The following is a 25,974-nucleotide window of genomic DNA, read 5'->3' as shown; positions in this document are numbered from 1 at the left end:
TCGCAGGTACTTTAACACGATTGACTTGTTGTTCTCTCCATTCGACTCCGTATAGTCCGCTGTTCCGGCTGTGAGAGAGACACTGAGAGAGTAACAGAGACACTGGGAGAGTAACAGAGACACTGGGAGAGTAACAAAGACACTGGGAGAGTAACAGAGACACTGGGAGAGTAACAGAGACACTGGGAGAGTGAGAGAGACACGGAGAGAGTAACAGAGACACTGGGAGAGTAACAGAGACACTGGGAGAGTAACAGAGACACTGGGAGAGTGAGAGAGACACTGAGAGAGTAACAGAGACACTGGGAGAGTGAGAGAGACACTGAGAGAGTAACAGAGACACTGAGAGAGTGAGAGAGACACTGAGAGAGTAACAGAGACACTGGGAGAGTAACAGAGACACTGGGAGAGTGAGAGAGACAATGAGAGAGTAACAGAGACACTGGGAGAGTAACAGAGACACTGGGAGAGTGAGAGAGACACTGAGAGAGTAACAGAGACACTGGGAGAGTAACAGAGACACTGGGAGAGTAACAAAGACACTGGGAGAGTCAGAGAGACACTGAGAGAGTAACAGAGACACTGGGAGAGTAACAGAGACACTGGGAGAGTAACAAAGACACTGGGAGAGTGAGAGAGACACTGAGAGAGTAACAGAGACACTGGGAGAGTAACAGAGACACTGGGAGAGTGAGAGAGACACTGAGAGAGTAACAGAGACACTGGGAGAGTAACAGCGACACTGGGAGAGTAACAGAGACACTGGGAGAGTGAGAGAGACACTGAGAGAGTAACAGAGACACTGGGAGAGTAACAGAGACACTGGGAGAGTAACAGAGACACTGGGAGAGTGAGAGAGACACTGAGAGAGTAACAGAGACACTGGGAGAGTAACAGAGACACTGGGAGAGTAACAGAGACACTTGGAGAGTGAGAGAGACACTGAGAGAGTAACAGAGACACTGGGAGAGTAACAGAGACACTGGGAGAGTAACAAAGACACTGGGAGAGTGAGAGAGACACTGAGAGAGTAACAGAGACACTGGGAGAGTAACAGAGACACTGGGAGAGTAACAGAGACACTGGGAGAGTAACAGAGACACTGGGAGAGTGAGAGAGACACTGAAGGAGTAACAGAGACACTGGGAGAGTAACAGAGACACTGGGAGAGTGAGAGAGACATTGGGAGAGTAACAGAGACACTGGGAGAGTAACAGAGACACTGGGAGAGTGAGAGAGACACTGGGAGAGTAACAGAGACACAGAGAGTAACAGAGACACTGGGAGAGTAACAGACACTGGGAGAGAGAGAGAGACTGAGAGAGTAACAGAGACACTGGGAGAGTAACAAAGACACTGAGAGAGTAACAGAGACACTGGAAGAGTAACAGAGACACTGGGAGAGTGAGAGAGACACTGAGAGAGTAACAGAGACACTGAGAGAGGAACAGAGACACTGGGAGAATAACAGAGACACTGGGAGAGTGAGAGAGACACTGAGAGAGTAACACAGACACTGGGAGAGAGAGAGACACTGAGAGAGTAACAGAGACACTGGGAGAGTGAGAGAGACACTGAGAGAGTAACAGAGACACTGGGAGAGTAACAAAGACACTGGGAGAGTAACAGAGACACTGGGAGAGTGAGAGAGACACTGGGAGAGTAACAGAGACACAGAGAGTAACAGAGACACTGGGAGAGTAACAAAGACACTGGGAGAGTGAGAGAGACACTGAGAGTAACAGAGACTGGGAGAGTAACAGAGACACTGGGAGAGTAACAGAGACACTGGGAGAGTCAGAGAGACACTGGGAGAGTAACAGAGACACTGGGAGAGTGAGAGAGACACTGAGAGAGTAACAGAGACACTGGGAGAGTAACAGAGACACTGGGAGAGTAACAGAGACACTTGGAGAGTGAGAGAGACACTGAGAGAGTAACAGAGACACTGGGAGAGTAACAGAGACACTGGGAGAGTAACAAAGACACTGGGAGAGTAAGAGAGACACTGAGAGAGTAACAGAGACACTGGGAGAGTAACAGAGACACTGGGAGAGTAACAGAGACACTGGGAGTGTGAGAGAGACACTGAGGGAGTAACAGAGACACTGGGAGAGTAACAGAGACACTGGGAGAGTGAGAGAGACACTGGGAGAGTAACAGAGACACTGGGAGAGTAACAGAGACACTGGGAGAGTGAGAGAGACACTGGGAGAGTAACAGAGACACTGGGAGAGTGAGAGAGACACTGAGAGAGTAACAGAGACACTGGGAGAGTGAGAGAGACACTGAGAGAGTGACAGAGACACTGGGAGAGTAACAGCGACACTGGGAGAGTAACAGAGACACTGGGAGAGTGAGAGAGACACAGAGAGAGTAACAGAGACACTGGGAGAGTAACAGAGACACTGGGAGAGTAACAGAGACACTGGGAGAGTGAGAGAGACACTGAGAAAGTAACAGAGACACTGGGAGAGTAACAGAGACACTGGGAGAGTAACAGAGACACTGGGAGAGTGAGAGAGACACTGGGAGAGTAACAGAGACACAGAGAGTAACAGAGACACTGGGAGAGTAACAAAGACACTGGGAGAGTGAGAGAGACACTGAGAGTAACAGAGACTGGGAGAGTAACAGAGACACTGGGAGAGTAACAGAGACACTGGGAGAGTCAGAGAGACACTGGGAGAGTAACAGAGACACTGGGAGAGTGAGAGAGACACTGAGAGAGTAACAGAGACACTGGGAGAGTAACAGAGACACTGGGAGAGTAACAGAGACACTTGGAGAGTGAGAGAGACACTGAGAGAGTAACAGAGACACTGGGAGAGTAACAGAGACACTGGGAGAGTAACAAAGACACTGGGAGAGTAAGAGAGACACTGAGAGAGTAACAGAGACACTGGGAGAGTAACAGAGACACTGGGAGAGTAACAGAGACACTGGGAGTGTGAGAGAGACACTGAGGGAGTAACAGAGACACTGGGAGAGTAACAGAGACACTGGGAGAGTGAGAGAGACACTGGGAGAGTAACAGAGACACTGGGAGAGTAACAGAGACACTGGGAGAGTGAGAGAGACACTGGGAGAGTAACAGAGACACTGGGAGAGTGAGAGAGACACTGAGAGAGTAACAGAGACACTGGGAGAGTAACAGAGACACTGGGAGAGTGAGAGAGACACTGAGAGAGTGACAGAGACACTGGGAGAGTAACAGCGACACTGGGAGAGTAACAGAGACACTGGGAGAGTGAGAGAGACACAGAGAGAGTAACAGAGACACTGGGAGAGTAACAGAGACACTGGGAGAGTAACAGAGACACTGGGAGAGTGAGAGAGACACTGAGAAAGTAACAGAGACACTGGGAGAGTAACAGAGACACTGGGAGAGTAACAGAGACACTTGGAGAGTGAGAGAGACACTGAGAGAGTAACAGAGACACTGGGAGAGTAACAGAGACACTGGGAGAGTAACAAAGACACTGGGAGAGTGAGAGAGACATTGAGAGAGTAACAGAGACACTGGGAGAGTAACAGAGACACTGGGAGAGTAACAGAGACACTGGGAGAGTAACAGAGACACTGGGAGAGTGAGAGAGACACTGAGGGAGTAACAGAGACACTGGCAGAGTAACAGAGACACTGGGAGAGTGAGAGAGACACTGGGAGAGCAACAGAGACACAGAGAGTAACAGAGACACTGGGAGAGTAACAGAGACACTGGGAGAGAGAGAGAGACTGAGAGAGTAACAGAGACACTGGGAGAGTAACAAAGACACTGAGAGAGTAACAGAGACACTGGAAGAGTAACAGAGACACTGGGAGAGTGAGAGAGACACAGAGAGTAACAGAGACACTGAGAGAGTAACAGAGACACTGGGAGAGTAACAGAGACACTGGGAGAGTGAGAGAGACACTGAGAGAGTAACAGAGACACTGGGAGAGTGAGAGAGACACTGAGAGAGTAACAGAGACACTGGGAGAGTGAGAGAGACACTGAGAGAGTAACAGAGACACTGGGAGAGTAACAAAGACACTGGGAGAGTAACAGAGACACTGGGAGAGTGAGAGAGACACTGGGAGAGTAACAGAGACACAGAGAGTAACAGAGACACTGGGAGAGTAACAAAGACACTGGGAGAGTGAGAGAGACACTGAGAGAGTAACAGAGACTGGGAGAGTAACAGAGACACTGGGAGAGTAACAGAGACACTGGGAGAGTCAGAGAGACACTGGGAGAGTAACAGAGACACTGGGAGAGTGAGAGAGACACTGAGAGAGTAACAGAGACACTGGGAGAGTAACAGAGACACTGGGAGAGTAACAGAGACACTTGGAGAGTGAGAGAGACACTGAGAGAGTAACAGAGACACTGGGAGAGTAACAGAGACACTGGGAGAGTAACAAAGACACTTAGAGTAAGAGAGACACTGAGAGAGTAACAGAGACACTGGGAGAGTAACAGAGACACTGGGAGAGTAACAGAGACACTGGGAGAGTAACAGAGACACTGGGAGAGTGAGAGAGACACTGAGGGAGTAGCAGAGACACTGGGAGAGTAACAGAGACACTGGGAGAGTGAGAGAGACACTGGGAGAGTAACAGAGACACTGGGAGAGTAACAGAGACACTGGGAGAGAGAGAGACACTGGGAGAGTAACAGAGACACTGGGAGAGTGAGAGAGACACTGAGAGAGTAACAGAGACACTGGGAGAGTAACAGAGACACTGGGAGAGTGAGAGAGACACTGAGAGAGTGACAGAGACACTGGGAGAGTAACAGCGACACTGGGAGAGTAACAGAGACACTGGGAGAGTGAGAGAGACACTGAGAGAGTAACAGAGACACTGGGAGAGTAACAGAGACACTGGGAGAGTAACAGAGACACTGGGAGAGTGAGAGAGACACTGAGAGAGTAACAGAGACACTGGGAGAGTAACAGAGACACTGGGAGAGTAACAGAGACACTTGGAGAGTGAGAGAGACACTGAGAGAGTAACAGAGACACTGGGAGAGTAACAGAGACACTGGGAGAGTAACAAAGACACTGGGAGAGTGAGAGAGACACTGAGAGAGTAACAGAGACACTGGGAGAGTAACAGAGACACTGGGAGAGTAACAGAGACACTGGGAGAGTAACAGAGACACTGGGAGAGTGAGAGAGACACTGAAGGAGTAACAGAGACACTGGGAGAGTAACAGAGACACTGGGAGAGTGAGAGAGACATTGGGAGAGTAACAGAGACACTGGGAGAGTAACAGAGACACTGGGAGAGTGAGAGAGACACTGGGAGAGTAACAGAGACACAGAGAGTAACAGAGACACTGGGAGAGTAACAGACACTGGGAGAGAGAGAGAGACTGAGAGAGTAACAGAGACACTGGGAGAGTAACAAAGACACTGAGAGAGTAACAGAGACACTGGAAGAGTAACAGAGACACTGGGAGAGTGAGAGAGACACTGAGAGAGTAACAGAGACACTGAGAGAGTAGCAGAGACACTGGGAGAATAACAGAGACACTGGGAGAGTGAGAGAGACACTGAGAGAGTAACAGAGACACTGGGAGAGAGAGAGACACTGAGAGAGTAACAGAGACACTGGGAGAGTGAGAGAGACACTGAGAGAGTAACAGAGACACTGGGAGAGTAACAAAGACACTGGGAGAGTAACAGAGACACTGGGAGAGTGAGAGAGACACTGGGAGAGTAACAGAGACACAGAGAGCAACAGAGACACTGGGAGAGTAACAAAGACACTGGGAGAGTGAGAGAGACACTGAGAGAGTAACAGAGACTGGGAGAGTAACAGAGACACTGGGAGAGTAACAGAGACACTGGGAGAGTCAGAGAGACACTGGGAGAGTAACAGAGACACTGGGAGAGTGAGAGAGACACTGAGAGAGTAACAGAGACACTGGGAGAGTAACAGAGACACTGGGAGAGTAACAGAGACACTTGGAGAGTGAGAGAGACACTGAGAGAGTAACAGAGACACTGGGAGAGTAACAGAGACACTGGGAGAGTAACAAAGACACTGGGAGAGTAAGAGAGACACTGAGAGAGTAACAGAGACACTGGGAGAGTAACAGAGACACTGGGAGAGTAACAGAGACACTGGGAGAGTAACAGAGACACTGGGAGAGTGAGAGAGACACTGAGGGAGTAACAGAGACACTGGGAGAGTAACAGAGACACTGGGAGAGTGAGAGAGACACTGGGAGAGTAACAGAGACACTGGGAGAGTAACAGAGACACTGGGAGAGTGAGAGAGACACTGGGAGAGTAACAGAGACACTGGGAGAGTGAGAGAGACACTGAGAGAGTAACAGAGACACTGGGAGAGTAACAGAGACACTGGGAGAGTGAGAGAGACACTGAGAGAGTAACAGAGACACTGGGAGAGTAACAGCGACACTGGGAGAGTAACAGAGACACTGGGAGAGTGAGAGAGACACAGAGAGAGTAACAGAGACACTGGGAGAGTAACAGAGACACTGGGAGAGTAACAGAGACACTGGGAGAGTGAGAGAGACACTGAGAAAGTAACAGAGACACTGGGAGAGTAACAGAGACACTGGGAGAGTAACAGAGACACTTGGAGAGTGAGAGAGACACTGAGAGAGTAACAGAGACACTGGGAGAGTAACAGAGACACTGGGAGAGTAACAAAGACACTGGGAGAGTGAGAGAGACATTGAGAGAGTAACAGAGACACTGGGAGAGTAACAGAGACACTGGGAGAGTAACAGAGACACTGGGAGAGTATCAGAGACACTGGGAGAGTGAGAGAGACACTGAGGGAGTAACAGAGACACTGGGAGAGTAACAGAGACACTGGGAGAGTGAGAGAGACACTGGGAGAGTAACAGAGACACTGGGAGAGTGAGAGAGACACTGGGAGAGTAACAGAGACACAGAGAGTAACAGAGACACTGGGAGAGTAACAGAGACACTGGGAGAGAGAGAGAGACTGAGAGAGTAACAGAGACACTGGGAGAGTAACAAAGGCACTGAGAGAGTAACAGAGACACTGGAAGAGTAACAGAGACACTGGGAGAGTGAGAGAGACACTGAGAGAGTAACAGAGACACTGAGAGAGTAACAGAGACACTGGGAGAGTAACAGAGACACTGGGAGAGTGAGAGAGACACTGAGAGAGTAACAGAGACACTGGGAGAGTGAGAGAGACAATGAGAGAGTAACAGAGACACTGGGAGAGTGAGAGAGACACTGAGAGAGTAACAGAGACACTGGGAGAGTAACAAAGACACTGGGAGAGTAACAGAGACACTGGGAGAGTGAGAGAGACACTGGGAGAGTAACAGAGACACAGAGAGTAACAGAGACACTGGGAGAGTAACAAAGACACTGGGAGAGTGAGAGAGACACTGAGAGAGTAACAGAGACTGGGAGAGTAACAGAGACACTGGGAGAGTAACAGAGACACTGGGAGAGTCAGAGAGACACTGGGAGAGTAACAGAGACACTGGGAGAGTGAGAGAGACACTGAGAGAGTAACAGAGACACTGGGAGAGTAACAGAGACACTGGGAGAGTAACAGAGACACTTGGAGAGTGAGAGAGACACTGAGAGAGTAACAGAGACACTGGGAGAGTAACAGAGACACTGGGAGAGTAACAAAGACACTTAGAGTAAGAGAGACACTGAGAGAGTAACAGAGACACTGGGAGAGTAACAGAGACACTGGGAGAGGAGCAGAGACACTGGGAGAGCAACAGAGACACTGGGAGAGTGAGAGAGACACTGAGGGAGTAGCAGAGACACTGGGAGAGTAACAGAGACACTGGGAGAGAGAGAGACACTGGGAGAGTAACAGAGACACTGGGAGAGTGAGAGAGACACTGGGAGAGTAACAGAGACACTGGGAGAGTAACAGAGACACTGGGAGAGAGAGAGACACTGGGAGAGTGAGAGAGACACTGAGAGAGTAACAGAGACAGTGGGAGAGTAACAGAGACACTGGGAGAGTAACAGAGACACTGGGAGAGTGAGAGAGACACTGAGAGAGTAACAGAGACACTGGGAGAGTAACAGAGACACTGGGAGAGTAACAGAGACACTTGGAGAGTGAGAGAGACACTGAGAGAGTAACAGAGACACTGGGAGAGTAACAGAGACACTGGGAGAGTAACAAAGACACTGGGAGAGTGAGAGAGACACTGAGAGAGTAACAGAGACACTGGGAGAGTAACAGAGACACTGGGAGAGTAACAGAGACACTGGGAGAGCAACAGAGACACTGGGAGAGTGAGAGACACTGAGGGAGTAACAGAGACACTGGGAGAGTAACAGAGACACTGGGAGAGTAACAGAGACACTGGGAGAGTAACAGAGACACTGGGAGAGTGAGAGAGACACTGGGAGAGTAACAGAGACACAGAGAGTAACAGAGACACTGGGAGAGTAACAGAGACACTGGGAGAGAGAGAGAGACTGAGAGGGTAACAGAGACACTGGGAGAGTAACAAAGACACTGAGAGAGTAACAGAGACACTGGAAGAGTAACAGAGACACTGGGAGAGTGAGAGAGACACTGAGAGAGTAACAGAGACACTGAGAGAGTAACAGAGACACTGGGAGAGTAACAGAGACACTGGGAGAGTGAGAGAGACACTGAGAGAGTAACAGAGACACTGGGAGAGTGAGAGAGACACTGAGAGAGTAACAGAGACACTGGGAGAGTGAGAGAGACACTGAGAGAGTAACAGAGACACTGGGAGAGTAACAAAGACACTGGGAGAGTAACAGAGACACTGGGAGAGTGAGAGAGACACTGGGAGAGTAACAGAGACACAGAGAGTAACAGAGACACTGGGAGAGTAACAAAGACACTGGGAGAGTGAGAGAGACACTGAGAGAGTAACAGAGACTGGGAGAGTAACAGAGACACTGGGAGAGTAACAGAGACACTGGGAGAGTAACAGAGACACTGGGAGAGTCAGAGAGACACTGGGAGAGTAACAGAGACACTGGGAGAGTGAGAGAGACACTGAGAGAGTAACAGAGACACTGGGAGAGTAACAGAGACACTGGGAGAGTAACAGAGACACTTGGAGAGTGAGAGAGACACTGAGAGAGTAACAGAGACACTGGGAGAGTAACAGAGACACTGGGAGAGTAACAAAGACACTGGGAGAGTAAGAGAGACACTGAGAGAGTAACAGAGACACTGGGAGAGTAACAGAGACACTGGGAGAGTAACAGAGACACTGGGAGAGTAACAGAGACACTGGGAGAGTGAGAGAGACACTGAGGGAGTAACAGAGACACTGGGAGAGTAACAGAGACACTGGGAGAGTGAGAGAGACACTGGGAGAGTAACAGAGACACTGGGAGAGTAACAGAGACACTGGGAGAGTGAGAGAGACACTGGGAGAGTAACAGAGACACTGGGAGAGTGAGAGAGACACTGAGAGAGTAACAGAGACACTGGGAGAGTAACAGAGACACTGGGAGAGTGAGAGAGACACTGAGAGAGTAACAGAGACACTGGGAGAGTAACAGCGACACTGGGAGAGTAACAGAGACACTGGGAGAGTGAGAGAGACACAGAGAGAGTAACAGAGACACTGGGAGAGTAACAGAGACACTGGGAGAGTAACAGAGACACTGGGAGAGTGAGAGAGACACTGAGAAAGTAACAGAGACACTGGGAGAGTAACAGAGACACTGGGAGAGTAACAGAGACACTTGGAGAGTGAGAGAGACACTGAGAGAGTAACAGAGACACTGGGAGAGTAACAGAGACACTGGGAGAGTAACAAAGACACTGGGAGAGTGAGAGAGACATTGAGAGAGTAACAGAGACACTGGGAGAGTAACAGAGACACTGGGAGAGTAACAGAGACACTGGGAGAGTAACAGAGACACTGGGAGAGTGAGAGAGACACTGAGGGAGTAACAGAGACACTGGGAGAGTAACAGAGACACTGGGAGAGTGAGAGAGACACTGGGAGAGTAACAGAGACACTGGGAGAGTAACAGAGACACTGGGAGAGTGAGAGAGACACTGGGAGAGTAACAGAGACACAGAGAGTAACAGAGACACTGGGAGAGTAACAGAGACACTGGGAGAGAGAGAGAGACTGAGAGAGTAACAGAGACACTGGGAGAGTAACAAAGACACTGAGAGAGTAACAGAGACACTGGAAGAGTAACAGAGACACTGGGAGAGTGAGAGAGACACTGAGAGAGTAACAGAGACACTGAGAGAGTAACAGAGACACTGGGAGAGTAACAGAGACACTGGGAGAGTGAGAGAGACACTGAGAGAGTAACAGAGACACTGGGAGAGTGAGAGAGACAATGAGAGAGTAACAGAGACACTGGGAGAGTGAGAGAGACACTGAGAGAGTAACAGAGACACTGGGAGAGTAACAAAGACACTGGGAGAGTAACAGAGACACTGGGAGAGTGAGAGAGACACTGGGAGAGTAACAGAGACACAGAGAGTAACAGAGACACTGGGAGAGTAACAAAGACACTGGGAGAGTGAGAGAGACACTGAGAGAGTAACAGAGACTGGGAGAGTAACAGAGACACTGGGAGAGTAACAGAGACACTGGGAGAGTCAGAGAGACACTGGGAGAGTAACAGAGACACTGGGAGAGTGAGAGAGACACTGAGAGAGTAACAGAGACACTGGGAGAGTAACAGAGACACTGGGAGAGTAACAGAGACACTTGGAGAGTGAGAGAGACACTGAGAGAGTAACAGAGACACTGGGAGAGTAACAGAGACACTGGGAGAGTAACAAAGACACTTAGAGTAAGAGAGACACTGAGAGAGTAACAGAGACACTGGGAGAGTAACAGAGACACTGGGAGAGTAACAGAGACACTGGGAGAGTAACAGAGACACTGGGAGAGTGAGAGAGACACTGAGGGAGTAGCAGAGACACTGGGAGAGTAACAGAGACACTGGGAGAGAGAGAGACACTGGGAGAGTAACAGAGACACTGGGAGAGTGAGAGAGACACTGGGAGAGTAACAGAGACACTGGGAGAGTAACAGAGACACTGGGAGAGAGAGAGACACTGGGAGAGTGAGAGAGACACTGAGAGAGTAACAGGGACACTGGGAGAGTAACAGAGACACTGGGAGAGTAACAGAGACACTGGGAGAGTGAGAGAGACACTGAGAGAGTAACAGAGACACTGGGAGAGTAACAGAGACACTGGGAGAGTAACAGAGACACTTGGAGAGTGAGAGAGACACTGAGAGAGTAACAGAGACACTGGGAGAGTAACAGAGACACTGGGAGAGTAACAAAGACACTGGGAGAGTGAGAGAGACACTGAGAGAGTAACAGAGACACTGGGAGAGTAACAGAGACACTGGGAGAGTAACAGAGACACTGGGAGAGCAACAGAGACACTGGGAGAGTGAGAGACACTGAGGGAGTAACAGAGACACTGGGAGAGTAACAGAGACACTGGGAGAGTAACAGAGACACTGGGAGAGTAACAGAGACACTGGGAGAGTGAGAGAGACACTGGGAGAGTAACAGAGACACAGAGAGTAACAGAGACACTGGGAGAGTAACAGAGACACTGGGAGAGAGAGAGAGACTGAGAGGGTAACAGAGACACTGGGAGAGTAACAAAGACACTGAGAGAGTAACAGAGACACTGGAAGTGTAACAGAGACACTGGGAGAGTGAGAGAGACACTGAGAGAGTAACAGAGACACTGAGAGAGTAACAGAGACACTGGGAGAGTAACAGAGACACTGGGAGAGTGAGAGAGACACTGAGAGAGTAACAGAGACACTGGGAGAGTGAGAGAGACACTGAGAGAGTAACAGAGACACTGGGAGAGTGAGAGAGACACTGAGAGAGTAACAGAGACACTGGGAGAGTAACAAAGACACTGGGAGAGTAACAGAGACACTGGGAGAGTGAGAGAGACACTGGGAGAGTAACAGAGACACAGAGAGTAACAGAGACACTGGGAGAGTAACAAAGACACTGGGAGAGTGAGAGAGACACTGAGAGAGTAACAGAGACTGGGAGAGTAACAGAGACACTGGGAGAGTAACAGAGACACTGGGAGAGTCAGAGAGACACTGGGAGAGTAACAGAGACACTGGGAGAGTGAAAGAGACACTGAGAGAGTAACAGAGACACTGGGAGAGTAACAGAGACACTGGGAGAGTAACAGAGACACTGGGAGAGTGAGAGAGACACTGAGAGGGTAACAGAGACACTGGGAGAGTAACAGAGACACTGGGAGAGTGAGAGAGACACTGAGAGAGTAACAGAGACACTGGGAGAGTAACAGAGACACCGGGAGAGTGAGAGAGACACAGAGAGTAACAGAGACACTGGGAGAGTAACAGAGACACTTGGAGAGAGAGAGACACTGAGAGAGTAACAGAGACACTGGGAGAGTAACAGAGACACTGGGAGAGTAACAAAGACACTGGGAGAGTGAGAGAGACACTGAGAGAGTAACAGAGACACTGGGAGAGTGAGAGAGACACTGAGGGAGTAACAGAGACACTGGGAGAGTAACAGAGACACTGGGAGAGTAACAGAGACACTGGGAGAGTGAGAGAGACACTGGGAGAGTAACAGAGACACAGAGAGTAACAGAGACACTGGGAGAGTAACAGAGACACTGGGAGAGAGAGAGAGACTGAGAGAGTAACAGAGACACTGGGAGAGTAACAAAGACACTGAGAGAGTAACAGAGACACTGGAAGAGTAACAGAGACACTGGGGGAGTGAGAGAGACACTGAGAGAGTAACAGAGACACTGAGAGAGTAACAGAGACACTGGGAGAGTAACAGAGACACTGGGAGAGTGAGAGAGACACTGAGAGAGTAACAGAGACACTGGGAGAGTGAGAGAGACACTGAGAGAGTAACAGAGACACTGGGAGAGTGAGAGAGACACTGTGAGAGTAACAGAGACACTGGGAGAGTAACAAAGACACTGGGAGAGTAACAGAGACACTGGGAGAGTGAGAGAGACACTGGGAGAGTAACAGAGACACAGAGAGTAACAGAGACACTGGGAGAGTAACAAAGACACTGGGAGAGTGAGAGAGACACTGAGAGAGTAACAGAGACTGGGAGAGTAACAGAGACACTGGGAGAGTAACAGAGACACTGGGAGAGTCAGAGAGACAGTGGGAGAGTAACCGAGACACTGGGAGAGTGAAAGAGACACTGAGAGAGTAACAGAGACACTGGGAGAGTAACAGAGACACTGGGAGAGTAACAGAGACACTGGGAGAGTGAGAGAGACACTGAGAGAGTAACAGAGACACTGGGAGAGTAACAGAGACACTGGGAGAGTGAGAGAGACACTGAGAGAGTAACAGAGACACTGGGAGAGTAACAGAGACACTGCGAGAGTAACAGAGACACTGGGAGAGTAACAGAGACACTGGGAGAGTAACAAAGACACTGCGAGAGTAACAGAGACACTGGGAGAGTAACAGTGACACTGGAAGAGTAACAGAGACACTGGGAGAGTAACAGAGACACTGGGAGAGTAACAGAGACACTGCGAGAGTAACAGAGACACTGGGAGAGTGAGAGAGACATTGGGAGAGGAACAAAGACACTGGGAGAGTGAGAGAGACACTGGGAGAGTGAGAGAGACACTGGGAGAGTAACAGAGGCACCGGGAGAGTGAGAGAGACACTGGGAGAGTAACAGAGACACTGGGAGAGTAACAGAGACACTGGGAGAGTAACAAAGACACTGGGAGAGTAACAGAGACACTGGGAGAGTAACAGAGACACTGGGAGCGTGAGAGAGACACTGAGAGAGTAACAGAGACACTGAGAGAGTAACAGAGACACTGGGAGAGTGAGAGAGACACTGAGAGAGTAACAGAGACACTGAGAGAGTAACAGAGACACTGGGAGAGTAACAGAGACACTGGGAGAGTGAGAGAGACACTGAGAGAGTAACAGAGACACTGGGAGAGTGAGAGAGACACTGAGAGAGTAACAGAGACACTGGGAGAGTGAGAGAGACACTGAGAGAGTAACAGAGACACTGGGAGAGTAACAAAGACACTGGGAGAGTAACAGAGACACTGGGAGAGTGAGAGAGACACTGGGAGAGTAACAGAGACACTGAGAGAGTAACAGAGACACTAGGAGAGTAACAAAGACACTGGGAGAGTCAGAGAGACACTGAGAGAATAACAGAGACTGGGAGAGTAACAGAGACACTGGGAGAGTAACAGAGACACTGGGAGAGTCAGAGAGACACTGGGAGAGTCACAGAGACACTGGGAGAGTGAAAGAGACACTGAGAGAGTAACAGAGACACTGGGAGAGTAACAGAGACACAGGGAGAGTAACAGAGACACTGGGAGAGTGAGAGAGACACTGAGAGAGTAACAGAGACACTGGGAGAGTAACAGAGACACTGGGAGAGTGAGAGAGACACTGAGAGAGTAACAGAGACACTGGGAGAGTAACAGAGACACTGCGAGAGTAACAGAGACACTGGGAGAGTAACAGAGACACTGGGAGAGTAACAAAGACACTGCGAGAGTAACAGAGACACTGGGAGAATAACAGTGACACTGGAAATGTAACAGAGACCCTGGGAGAGTAACAGAGACACTGCGAGAGTAAGAGAGACACTGGGTGAGTGAGAGAGACACTGGGAGAGTAACAAAGACACTGCGAGAGTGAGAGAGACACTGGGAGAGTGAGAGAGACACTGGGAGAGTAACAGAGGCACTGGGAGAGAGAGAGACACTGGGAGAGTAACAGAGACACTGGGAGAGTAACAGAGACACTGCGAGAGTAACAAAGACACTGGGAGAGTAACAGAGACACTGGGAGAGTAACAGAGACACTGGGAGAGTGAGAGAGACACAGAGAGTAACAGAGACACTGAGAGAGTAACAGAGACACTGGGAGAGTGAGACAGACACTGGGAGAGTAACAGAGACACTGGGAGAGTAACAGAGACACTGGGAGAGTAACAAAGACACTGGGAGAGTAACAGAGACACTGGGAGAGTGAGAGAGACACAGAGAGTAACAGAGACACTGAGAGAGTGAGAGAGACACTGAGAGAGTAACAGAGACACTGGGAGAGTAACAGAGACACTGGGAGAGTGAGAGAGACACTGGGAGAGTAACAGAGACACTGGGAGAGTAACAGAGACACTGGGAGAGTAACAAAGACACTGGGAGAGTAACAGAGACACTGAGAGAGTGAGTGTGTGCGAGTGTGTGCAAGTGTGAGTGTGTGTGTGATTGTGTGACTGTGAGTGTGAGTGAGTGTGTGAGTGTGTGTGAGTGAGTGTGAGTGAGTGTGAGTGAGTATGAGTGTGAGTGAGTGTGTGTGTGTGTGTGAGTGAGTGTGTGTGTGTGAGTGAGTGTGAGTGAGAGTGAGAGTGTGAGTGAGTGTGAGAGTGAGTGTGAGAGTGAGTGTGAGTGTGTGAGTGTGAGTGTGTACATGTGAGTGTGTGTGAGTGAGAGTGTGCGTGTGAGTGAGTGTGAGTGAGTGAGTGTGAGTGAGTGCGTGAGTGTGCGAGTGAGTGTGAGTGAGTGTGTGAGTAAGTGTGAGTGTGTGTGTGAGTGAGTGTGAGTGTGTGTGAGTGAGTGTGAGTGCATGTGAGTGAGTGTGAGTGAGAGTGAGTGTGAGAGTGAGTGTGACTGTGTTAGTGTGTGTGTGTACATGTGAGTGTGAGTGAGTGTGAGTGTGTGTGAGTGAGTGAGTGTGAGTGAGTGTGAGTGCATGTGAGTGAGTGTGAGTGTGAGTGAGAGTGAGTGTGAGAGTGAGTGTGAGTGTGTTAGTGTGTGAGTGTGAGTGTGTGTACATGTGAGTGAGTGTGAGTGTGTGAGAGTGAGTGAGTGTGTGTGAGTGTGAGTGAGTGAGTGTGAGTGAGTGTGAGTGAGTGTGAGTGCGAGTGTGTGTGTGTTTGTGTGTGTGAGAGTGAGTGAGTGTGAGTGTGAGTGAGTGTGAGTGAGTGTGTGTGAGTGTGTGTTGAAGCAATGCGATGCACCAGTCCTCACAGAGTTTAACTTGTCTTACATTGCACAGTGTAAGCTCTGCAGCATTTTTTCCGCGTGTTAACTCACGAGCTCCACATGAAGATTGGGCTTATTTAATCTCCTCCTTCCTGAACACCAACCCGCCCTCTTCCCATTACAGACTTTAACATCCACCTGCAGAGGTAGACAGGACCTGGGTCGAGTGGCACCTCTGATAACATGTCCCTCCCTCTGTGCTACACAAGTCTGGGTGTGGGGCTTAAACACACACCACCTGACCTGGGAATGGGTGTCACCAACTGAGCTGAGCCGGCACTTCGACCTGCCCAGCCCATCACTCAAAGAACAGGCACAATGGCCGTTGTAGAAGCGGTGGATTATTGTAGGGTCTGAGTTCCAAATTGCAACCAGTTCATGTAATTTCTCCCTATTCTAACAAAGGATGAATTATGGAGTCTATCTACTGTAGTTGAAATATTAATGAGCGAGTTGGTTAAAAACAATTTATTTATTTCAGTTACAGGATGTTCTGGTTAATTATAGAGCTGAGGGTTGGTTTCCCTGGTAACCAATTAAAGATTTCCTAAATGTACTTTTTTGTAATGGAGTGTGTTCTTCTGGGTCCTATTAAGTGAATAAGATCTGTCTATGGAAATCAGATCCTGCTGGCGTGTTTACACTGATGGAGGTGGGATAGGTTAGAACAGAAGACTTCAACCAGACCCACCGGCCCCGAGTCCAGCTCATATTCATTTCATGGAAGCTTCTTTTGTGCTTCAGACTGTAAGGCATCTATGTGAAATTATTTTGGACACACCTAACCCTGTATTTATTTACTGTTTGCTGTGTCAAAGCATTAGATTGTCCTCAGTTCAGCACTAATCTGACTTGGAAGATTTGTTGTGTCAGCTTGGATCTGCGGCTAGCACCCTTGCCACTGAGTCGGGAGGTCGTGGGTTCAGCTTCCAAAACTAGGACTTGAGCTCAAAACCCAGGCTGATACGCCAGGGCCGTCTTTCAGACGAGATGATAAACTGAAAAAGATCCGTAAAAGATCCCACGGCCACTATTTCGAAGAAGAGCAGCGGAGTTCTCCCCGGTGTCCTGGGCCAATAATTATCCCTTATTCAACACCACCAAAAACAGATTAGCTGGTCATGCTGTTTGTGGGAGCTTGCTGTGCGCAGGTTGGCTGCCGTACCTGTTTACAAAAGAACAGCGACTACATTTCAAAAGTAATTCATTGCCTATGAAGCACTTTGCGACATCCTAAGGCCGCGACAAGCTCGTTGGAAATAGTACACTGGTGCAATGTCTTCTAGGGCACAAGAGAAGCAGGTAATGAGCTCCACAGTTCACTGCACTCCTCTCCCTGCACACTGTCAGTGTGTAGTAACACTCCTCTCCCTGCACACTGTCAGTGTGTAGTAACACTCCTCTCCCTGCACACTGTCAGTGTGTAGTAACACTCCTCTCCCTGCACACTGTCAGTGTGTAGTAACACTCCTCTCCCTGCACACTGTCAGTGTGTAGTAACACTCCTCTCCCTGCCCACTGTCAGTGTGTAGTAACACTCCTCTCCCTGCACACTGTCAGTGTGTAGTAACACTCCTCTCCCTGCCCACTGTCAGTGTGTAGTAACACTCCTCTCCCTGCACACTGTCAGTGTGTAGTAACACTCCTCTCCCTGCACACTGTCAGTGTGTAGTAACACTCCTCTCCCTGCCCACTGTCAGTGTGTAGTAACACTCCTCTCCCTGCACACTGTCAGTGTGTAGTAACACTCCTCTCCCTGCACACTGTCAGTGTGTAGTAACACTCCTCTCCCTGCCCACTGTCAGTGTGTAGTAACACTCCTCTCCCTGCACACTGTCAGTGTGTAGTAACACTCCTCTCCCTGCACACTGTCAGTGTGTAGTAACACTCCTCTCCCTGCCCACTGTCAGTGTGTAGTAACACTCCTCTCCCTGCCCACTGTCAGTGTGTAGTAACACTCCTCTCCCTGCACACTGTCAGTGTGTAGTAACACTCCTCTCCCTGCACACTGTCAGTGTGTAGTAACACTCCTCTCCCTGCACACTGTCAGTGTGTAGTAACACTCCTCTCCCTGCACACTGTCAGTGTGTAGTAACACTCCTCTCCCTGCACACTGTCAGTGTGTAGTAACACTCCTCTCCCTGCACACTGTCAGTGTGTAGTAACACTCCTCTCCCTGCACACTGTCAGTGTGTAGTAACACTCCTCTCCCTGCACACTGTCAGTGTGTAGTAACACTCCTCTCCCTGCGCACTGTCAGTGTGTAGTAACACTCCTCTCCCTGCGCACTGTCAGTGTGTAGTAACACTCCTCTCCCTGCCCACTGTCAGTGTGTAGTAACACTCCTCTCCCTGTGCACTGTCAGTGTGTAGTAACACTCCTCTCCCTGCGCACTGTCAGTGTGTAGTAACACTCCTCTCCCTGCGCACTGTCAGTGTGTAGTAACACTCCTCTCCCTGCACACTGTCAGTGTGTAGTAACACTCCTCTCCCTGCACACTGTCAGTGTGTAGTAACACTCCTCTCCCTGCACACTGTCAGTGTGTAGTAACACTCCTCTCCCTGCACACTGTCAGTGTGTAGTAACACTCCTCTCCCTGCACACTGTCAGTGTGTAGTAACACTCCTCTCCCTGCACACTGTCAGTGTGTAGTAACACTCCTCTCCCTGCACACTGTCAGTGTGTAGTAACACTCCTCTCCCTGCACACTGTCAGTGTGTAGTAACACTCCTCTCCCTGCACACTGTCAGTGTGTAGTAACACTGTCTAGTTCAATGGGCACTGGACGTTTTAACAAAGTATTTACAGCACAGAGACTGGCCATTCGGCCCAACTGCTCCGTGCCGGTGTTAATGCTCCACATGAGCCTCCTCCCACCCCTCTTCGTCTCACTATCAGCATATCCTTCTATTCCTTTCTCCCTCATGTGTTTATCCAGCTTCCCCTTAAATGTATCTCTGTTATTCGCCTCAACCACTCCCTGTGGTAGCGAGTTCCACATTCTCACCACTCTCTGGGTAAAGAAGTTTCTCCTGAATTCCCTACTGGATTTATTAGTGACTCTCTTATATTGATGGCCCCTGGTTCTGGTCTCCCCCACGAGTGGAAACATCTCTACGTCTACCCTATAAAACCCTTTCATAATCTCAAAGACTTCTATCAGGATCCTTATGGAACCTCCACCATTCTTCATATGCGAGGCTAGACAATGAGTGCCAATGGGGCTCCCAGCCACTGGGGACATCACAAGGGATCTCAATCCTCTTCTGATCCGAGGCCCACACAAGTTCTCTCTACAGCCAACAGTTGAGGAAACCATTCACCCTTCTTGTGATGTTGGAAAAACCATTCCCAGTTGATCATTGGATGGAAGTAGACGGGTGTTCCTGCCCAGTAGAGAAAATATTCTTTTTACGTGTTTGATAACGAGTGTCTAAAGTTTGTTACGGTGTCGCTTCCATCACTTTGCCTGGCATTTTATGCAGTTTATTGCCAGCGCCTTAATAAAGGCACCTCATTTGCATAGTCCAGTTTGCTCATTTGTTAATGCGTTCAATCTGTACAAAGTTAATTGGCATCTGATCAGGTTGGTTCAATTCCTGCTGGCCGCATAATGGAATCTGGAAGAGCTGAGAATGAGGCTCGGTCAGGGCAGGAGAAATTTCCTCAGATTCCAGTCCAGGATGAGGGAGCAGGTGCTGCGAGCAATTCTTTTATTCCCCAGCACTCGCATTGCTCACTCCAATGATAATAAGCACTTAGAGGAACAGGAGGAGTGCCGTTCAGCCCCTCGAGCCTGCTCCGCCGTACAATGAGATCGTGGCTGATCTGTGACCTCAGCTCCAATTACCCGCTTTAGCTCCATATCCCTCGATACCCTTACCCAGCAGAAATCGATCGCTCTCAGTCTCGAACATTCCTATTGACCCCCAGCACCCACAGCCTTTTGGGGGGCGAGAGATCCAGATTCACATCCTCCTCAATGGCCTAGCTCTAATTTTAAAATTACGCACTTGCCAGAAATGTATGTGTTTGGCAATGAAAAGCTGTTTTCTTTGCCTCCATCTATATAAAGCCCAGTAAAGTCAGGGTGGGGGAGGGGAGGCCGGCAGGAATCCCGAACGCTGTAATTAGTGTGGATTTGAACTGACAGTTCAGTCTTTGTTTTTTTAAAAGCTCTGTCACGCAAAGCTAATTCTTCATAAGTAGGATAATAAAATGCTCCATAAAGCAGAGAGTAGTGGTGAACGGTTGTTTTTCAGACTGGAGGGAAATGTACAGTGATGTCCCCCAGGAGCCAGTATGGGGACTGAAGTAAGAAAACTACTAGGCACTTGGTCTGAGTATTAAACAAGGCTTTAATCAACTGTTTTACAACATGGAGGTCTAGTTGTGTCCTTCACTAGTTCCTGTTAAAGAATGTCCTGAGCAAGCTGGGCCCGTGCCCGAGTATTTATACTCTCCCTGGACAGCGCCACCAGCAGGCCACCCAGTATTATTACATAAGTCATTTTCACATGAATGACAAGATTCATGTCAGGGACCACTGCGCTTTATGATATATTAATGACTCGGACTTGGGTTATACAGGGACTGCAGATGACACAAAGCTCAGAAATGTAGTGGTAAAATGGGCGGACACATGGCAGATAAAATTTAATGCAGAGAAGTGTGAAGTGATGGAAGAAAGAATGAGGAGAGGCAATATAAACTAAATGGTACAATTTTAAAGGGGGTGCAGGAACAGAGACCTGGAGGTGTTTGTACACAAACCATTGAAGGTGGCAGGGAGAGGGTGCTGAGGAGATTTACAAGAATGGTTCCAGGAATGAGGGACTTCAGTGATGTGGAGAGACTGGAGAAGCTGGGGTTGTTCTCCTTAGAGCAGAGAAGGTTAAGGGGAGATTCAATAGAGGTGTTCAAAATGAGGAGAGGATTTGATCGAGTAAATGAGGAGAAACTGTGTCCAGTGGCAGAAGGGTCGGTAACCAGAGGACACAGATTGAAGGTAGTTGGCAAAAGAACCAGAGGGGGAGATGAGGAGAATTTTTTTACTCAGCGAGTCGTTGTGATCTGGAACGCGCTGCCTGAAAGGGCAGTGGAAGCAGATTCAATAGAAACTTTCAAAAGGGAATTGGATAAATACTTGAAGGGAAAAAATTGCAGGGCTCTGGGGAAAGTGGGACTAAATGGAGAGCTCTTTCAAAGAGCTGGCACAGGCACGATGGGCCGAATGGCCTCCTTCTGTGCTGTCTAATTCTATATAAACTGAAATATGAAATTCTGAGGAGGCATGTCTGATTTTTGCAGAAAATGAATACTGCAAGATATATGAGAAAGTTCCTCATGTGTTGTTACATGGGTATCAGGAACATAAAGAACATTGATCTGCGCAGCTGTATACTGGTAATCGAAATCTAATTTGCACAATTAGTCCCCCAGAGCCCAGTTCTTATCCATTTACCTTGATGGCCCTCAATGGGAGATTTATGTTTGCTGTTTTGTCTGTTCTGGGTTTATAGCCCCAAAGGAAGCTCTTGCCAGGCAGAGAGAAGCTGGGACAGAACCTGCATCTTCCGTCTTTTAAAAGTCCATCGTAAGCTTGGAAACAATTTTTTTAATGGCCCAGATATTCCGATCCCTACGGGGGGGGGTCCGCGCTGTGTACCCACCCGTAGGGACATGAGAAATGCCGGTTTCAGGAATGCACAGCGCAGGCGCTGGAAACCGGCATTTCCGATCTGCCAAGAATAGTCTTGACCGATCCTCCGGCTGCCCGGGAGAAGGGCCTCTGCGGGCGGAGAGTTCCGCTTTCTGGAGACCCTCCGCCCGCAGAAAACCCTTAAAAATCTTACGCCTGGTAAAAGCCCACGTAAGGCCTGCTTTTACCAGGATAAGAGTTGAAAAAAGTCTTTTTTTTTAATGTTCACTGATTTATCATTTAAAAATACTTTTAAAAAAGGTAAGTTTATTTTTAACCCCGTACAAAACTTTAATTATTTCTTTTTAATTAAATTTTTGTTTAAAATACTTAATTTATTGTAATTTCAAGTCATTTTAAAAATGTGATTTTTAAAAAATGTATTTAAAGTTTTACTATGTTTTTTCGTTGATCTCCATTCATATATTTGCCAGGTCTTCCTGTCAAATGTATGAAGGGAGATTCCCCTCTGTGATTGGCTCCCCATGGCCCACGTGATCCCAGGGACGCTGCGAACTACCTGCGCCTCTGGGATACCTGGGCCCTGCGCACCGGCAGTTTGGAGAGGCCCAGCATCGGAATTGTGTGCGTCCCGGGAGCCCTCAGGTAAGGGCGCAGATTTTTCCAGATCGCAGGCCTCGGCCCGCGGGAGGCCTGCGATCGGAAAATATGGGCCATTATGTTACTTTTCATTAGCTCCAAGGATCTGTTGGCAGAACAGGACAGTGCTATTCGCCCGCACTGTAGGACATCACAGCCAGATCTCAGCTTGTTTCATCGCCCGTCTCCGCCCCTGCTTCAGCCCATCTGCTGCTGAAACCCTCCTCTGTGCTTTTGTTATCTCCAGACTCGACTGTTCCAACACTCTCCTGGCCAGCCTCCCACGTTCCACCTTCAGCTCATCCAAATCTCTGCTGTCCCCGTGTTCTAACACGCTTCGAGTCCCGTTCGCCCATCACCCCTGTGCTCGCTGAGCTACATTCCCTTTGGTTAAGCAACGCCTCAAATTTTAAATTCTCATCCTTCTTTTCAAATCCCGCCATGGCCTCGCCCCTCCCTAGCTCTGTAACCTCCTCCAGCCCTACAACCCCCCCCCCACCCCGAGGTCTCTGCGCTCCTCCAATTCTGGCCTCTTGCGCATCCCTGATTTTCATCGCTCCACCATTGGCAGCCGTGCCTTCTGTTGCCTGGGCCCTAAGCTCTGGAATTCCCTCCCTAAACCTCTTTGCCTCTCTTTCCTCCTTTAAGACGCTCCTTAAAACCTACTCTTTGACCAAGCTTTTCGTCACCTATCCTAATATCTCCTTATGTGGCTTGGTGTCAAATTTTGACTGATAAGGTCGTGTGAAGCGCCTTGGGACGTTTTACTACTTTAAAGGCGCTATATAAATGCAAGTTGTTGTTGTTGTTGCTGTCTTCACCTGAAGTATGCACTTTCTAGAAGGGTTGGTCTATCGGGATCAGAAGCAGGAACCCCGGATCATTTCTCCATTACCTAGCCCAGGGGAGTGTAAGACCAACTGTAGCCGCCCCAAATACTCCCCCAACAGAGGTAAGCTAACACAGCATTTTTTTTTTTAATTATTAAAAGATTTTGCACTGTCACTGCAGCATGAACAAAGTTAGGGCACATGGAATTGGGGGTAATATACTAGCAGACAGAAACAAAGAGTAGGGATAAACGGGTCTTTTTCAGGATGGCAGGCTGTGACTAGTGGGGTACCGCAAGGATCGGTGCTTGGGCCCCAGCTATTCACAATCTATATCAATGATTTGGATGAGAGGACTAAATGTAACATTTCCAAATTTGCTGATGATACAAAGCTAGGTGACAGTGTCAGTTGTGAAGAGGATGTGAAGAGGCTTCAAGGGGATCTCGACAGGCTCAGTGAGTGGGCGAGAACATGGCAGATGGAATATAATGTGGATAAATGTTAAGTTATCCACTTTGGTGGAAAAAACAGAAAGGCAGAGTATTTCCTAAATGGTGAAAGATTGGGGAATGCAGATGCTCAAAGGGACCTGGGTGTCCTTGTACATGAGTCACTGAAAGTGAATGTGCAGGTACAGCAAGCCATTAGGAAGGCAAATGGTATGCTGGCCTTCATTACAAGAAGATTTGAGTACAGGAGTAAAGAAGTCTTACTCCAATTATATAGGGCCTTGGTGAGACCACACCTGGGGTACTGTGTACAATTTTGGTCTGCTTACCTAAGGAAGGATATACTTGCCATAGAGGGAGTGCAACGAAGGTTCGCGAGGTTGATTCTTGGGATGGCGGGACTGTCGTACGAGAAGAGATTGAGGAAACTAGGCCTGTATTCTCTTGAATTCAGAAGAATGAGAGGGGATCTCATTGAAGCATACAAAATTATTACAGGGCTTGATAGGATGGATGCTGGGAGAATGTTTCCCTTGGCTGGGGAGTCTAGAACCAGGGGCCACAGCCTCAGGATAAAGGGTAGGCCATTCAGGACTGAGATGAGAAGAAATTCCTTCACACAGAGGGTGGTGAATCTTTGGAATTCTCTACCCCAGAGGGCTGTGGAGGCTCAGTCATTGGGTATATTCAAGACAGATGTCGATAGATTTCTGACTAGTAAAGGCATCAAGGGATATGGCGATAGGGCCGGTGAATGGAGTTGAGGCAGAAGATCAGCCATGATCTCAATGAATGGCGGAGCAGGCTCAAGGGGCCGAATGGCCGACTCCTGCTCCTATTTCTTATGTTCTTATCTGACTGCAAAAACCTGCCAGGACTATGGGGAAAGAGCAGAGGAGCGGGACTAATTGGAGAGCTCTTTCAAAGAGCCGGCACAGGCACGGTGGGCCGAATGGCCTCCTTCTGTGCTGTCTGATTCTACTCTTAACTCTCATTTTTGAGAGTCGGCTTCAGTCCAGAAACAGGGAAACTGTAACCAATCTTCCAAACTTTGGAATTCCTGCCCCCACAGTCACTTGTATCTTGTAACTGCAGTGCTAGCAGATCAGTATTAACCAGGGCTCCGTGGAGAGAATGTTAATCTGACTAGTTTATTTTAATTACATCCAGTACAGTGAAATCCATGTCATTGTGGTTGCCATGGTGAAACACGTATAGGAACCCTGCACGGCAACAGTCTAATTCAATCTAGTGTCGCCCTGTTCTATTATTCTGCAGCAACTCAGCACGGATACTGCAGCAGCTCCTCCTCCCCTGTCCCTGCTCCAAATCGAGACGGTCCAGAGCGTCAACTTCACCCCCAAGTTCCCCTCCAAAGCTCAGCACAATCCTGACAATGGCCGACATATATCGGCCACTCCTTCATCGCCGCCGGGTCCGTATCACGGAATTTCCTACTGAGCGCCTCGTCTGTCCTCCGAAGTGGCCGAACGAGCCGCTCGCTATCAAACCGCTACAAAGAACGTCACATGGACTGCAGCAGTTCAAGAAGAGGCCCCACCACCACCACCTTCTCAAGGGGCAACGAGGGAGGGGCAATAAATGCTGGCCTTGCCAGCGACGCCCATATCCCCCAGAATGATTTTTTTTAAAAATCAGTGAGCTCAGTGTAGGTCGGGATTCGATCCTTGGTCAGTCCTTTCTCTGAGTGAATTATCCGCTCAACCACACAGGGCCCTTTCAACATTTATATTTAACAAGGGAAGACAAATCAGCTAAAAATAATTTACGATAATAATACACATCGACTGTTTGAGGGGTAATCACATCTGATCAACACTTGATAATGATGCGGTGATTACACCGCGCTCTACAATCCCTCGGTGCAGATATCACTGTGTGAGTGCGGCTCACCCATTGGTGTTTGCAATGAGATCCAATTATAGCAAAAAAAATGTCCAATTCCTGTGCGTGTTATTTTCATAGAGGCAACACTCTGTTCCAAGCATTTGACTGCTAATATTGCAAAGTGATTTCACTCTCATAAGGAATAAAAGCACTCACTATATTACCGTGACTTATAATACAGAAAGAAACAAAAACAAAGACTTGCATTTCTATAGCGCCTTTCACAACCTCAGGACGTCCCAAGGCACTTTACGGCCAATGAAATACTTTTGAAGTGTCGTCACTGTTGTAATATAGGAAACGCAGCAGCCAATTTGCGCACAGCAAGCTCCCACAAACAGCACCGTGATGATGGCCGGATAATCATCTGCTTTAGTGATGTTGGTTGCTGACAAATATTGGCCAGGATAACAGGGAGAAAACCACCGCTCTTACTTGAAATAGTGCC

At 48.7% G+C, this 25,974-nt stretch overlaps 1 protein-coding gene across 1 annotated transcript in view; it reads right to left on the bottom strand.

Moving 5' to 3' along the window:
- rasgrf1 (Ras protein specific guanine nucleotide releasing factor 1) overlaps positions 1–25,974 on the bottom strand; it is a 129,677-nt gene that overhangs the window by 86,214 nt on the left and 17,489 nt on the right. The gene's annotated exons all lie outside the window — the stretch shown is intronic.

Source organism: Somniosus microcephalus, chromosome 27 (assembly GCF_052327205.1).
Source record: "Somniosus microcephalus isolate GS21.2 chromosome 27, FLI_Smic_1.0, whole genome shotgun sequence".
NCBI lineage: Eukaryota > Metazoa > Chordata > Chondrichthyes > Squaliformes > Somniosidae > Somniosus > Somniosus microcephalus.
Note: the sequence above shows the minus strand (reverse complement) of the source record. Positions and strands in the feature narration are given on the sequence as shown.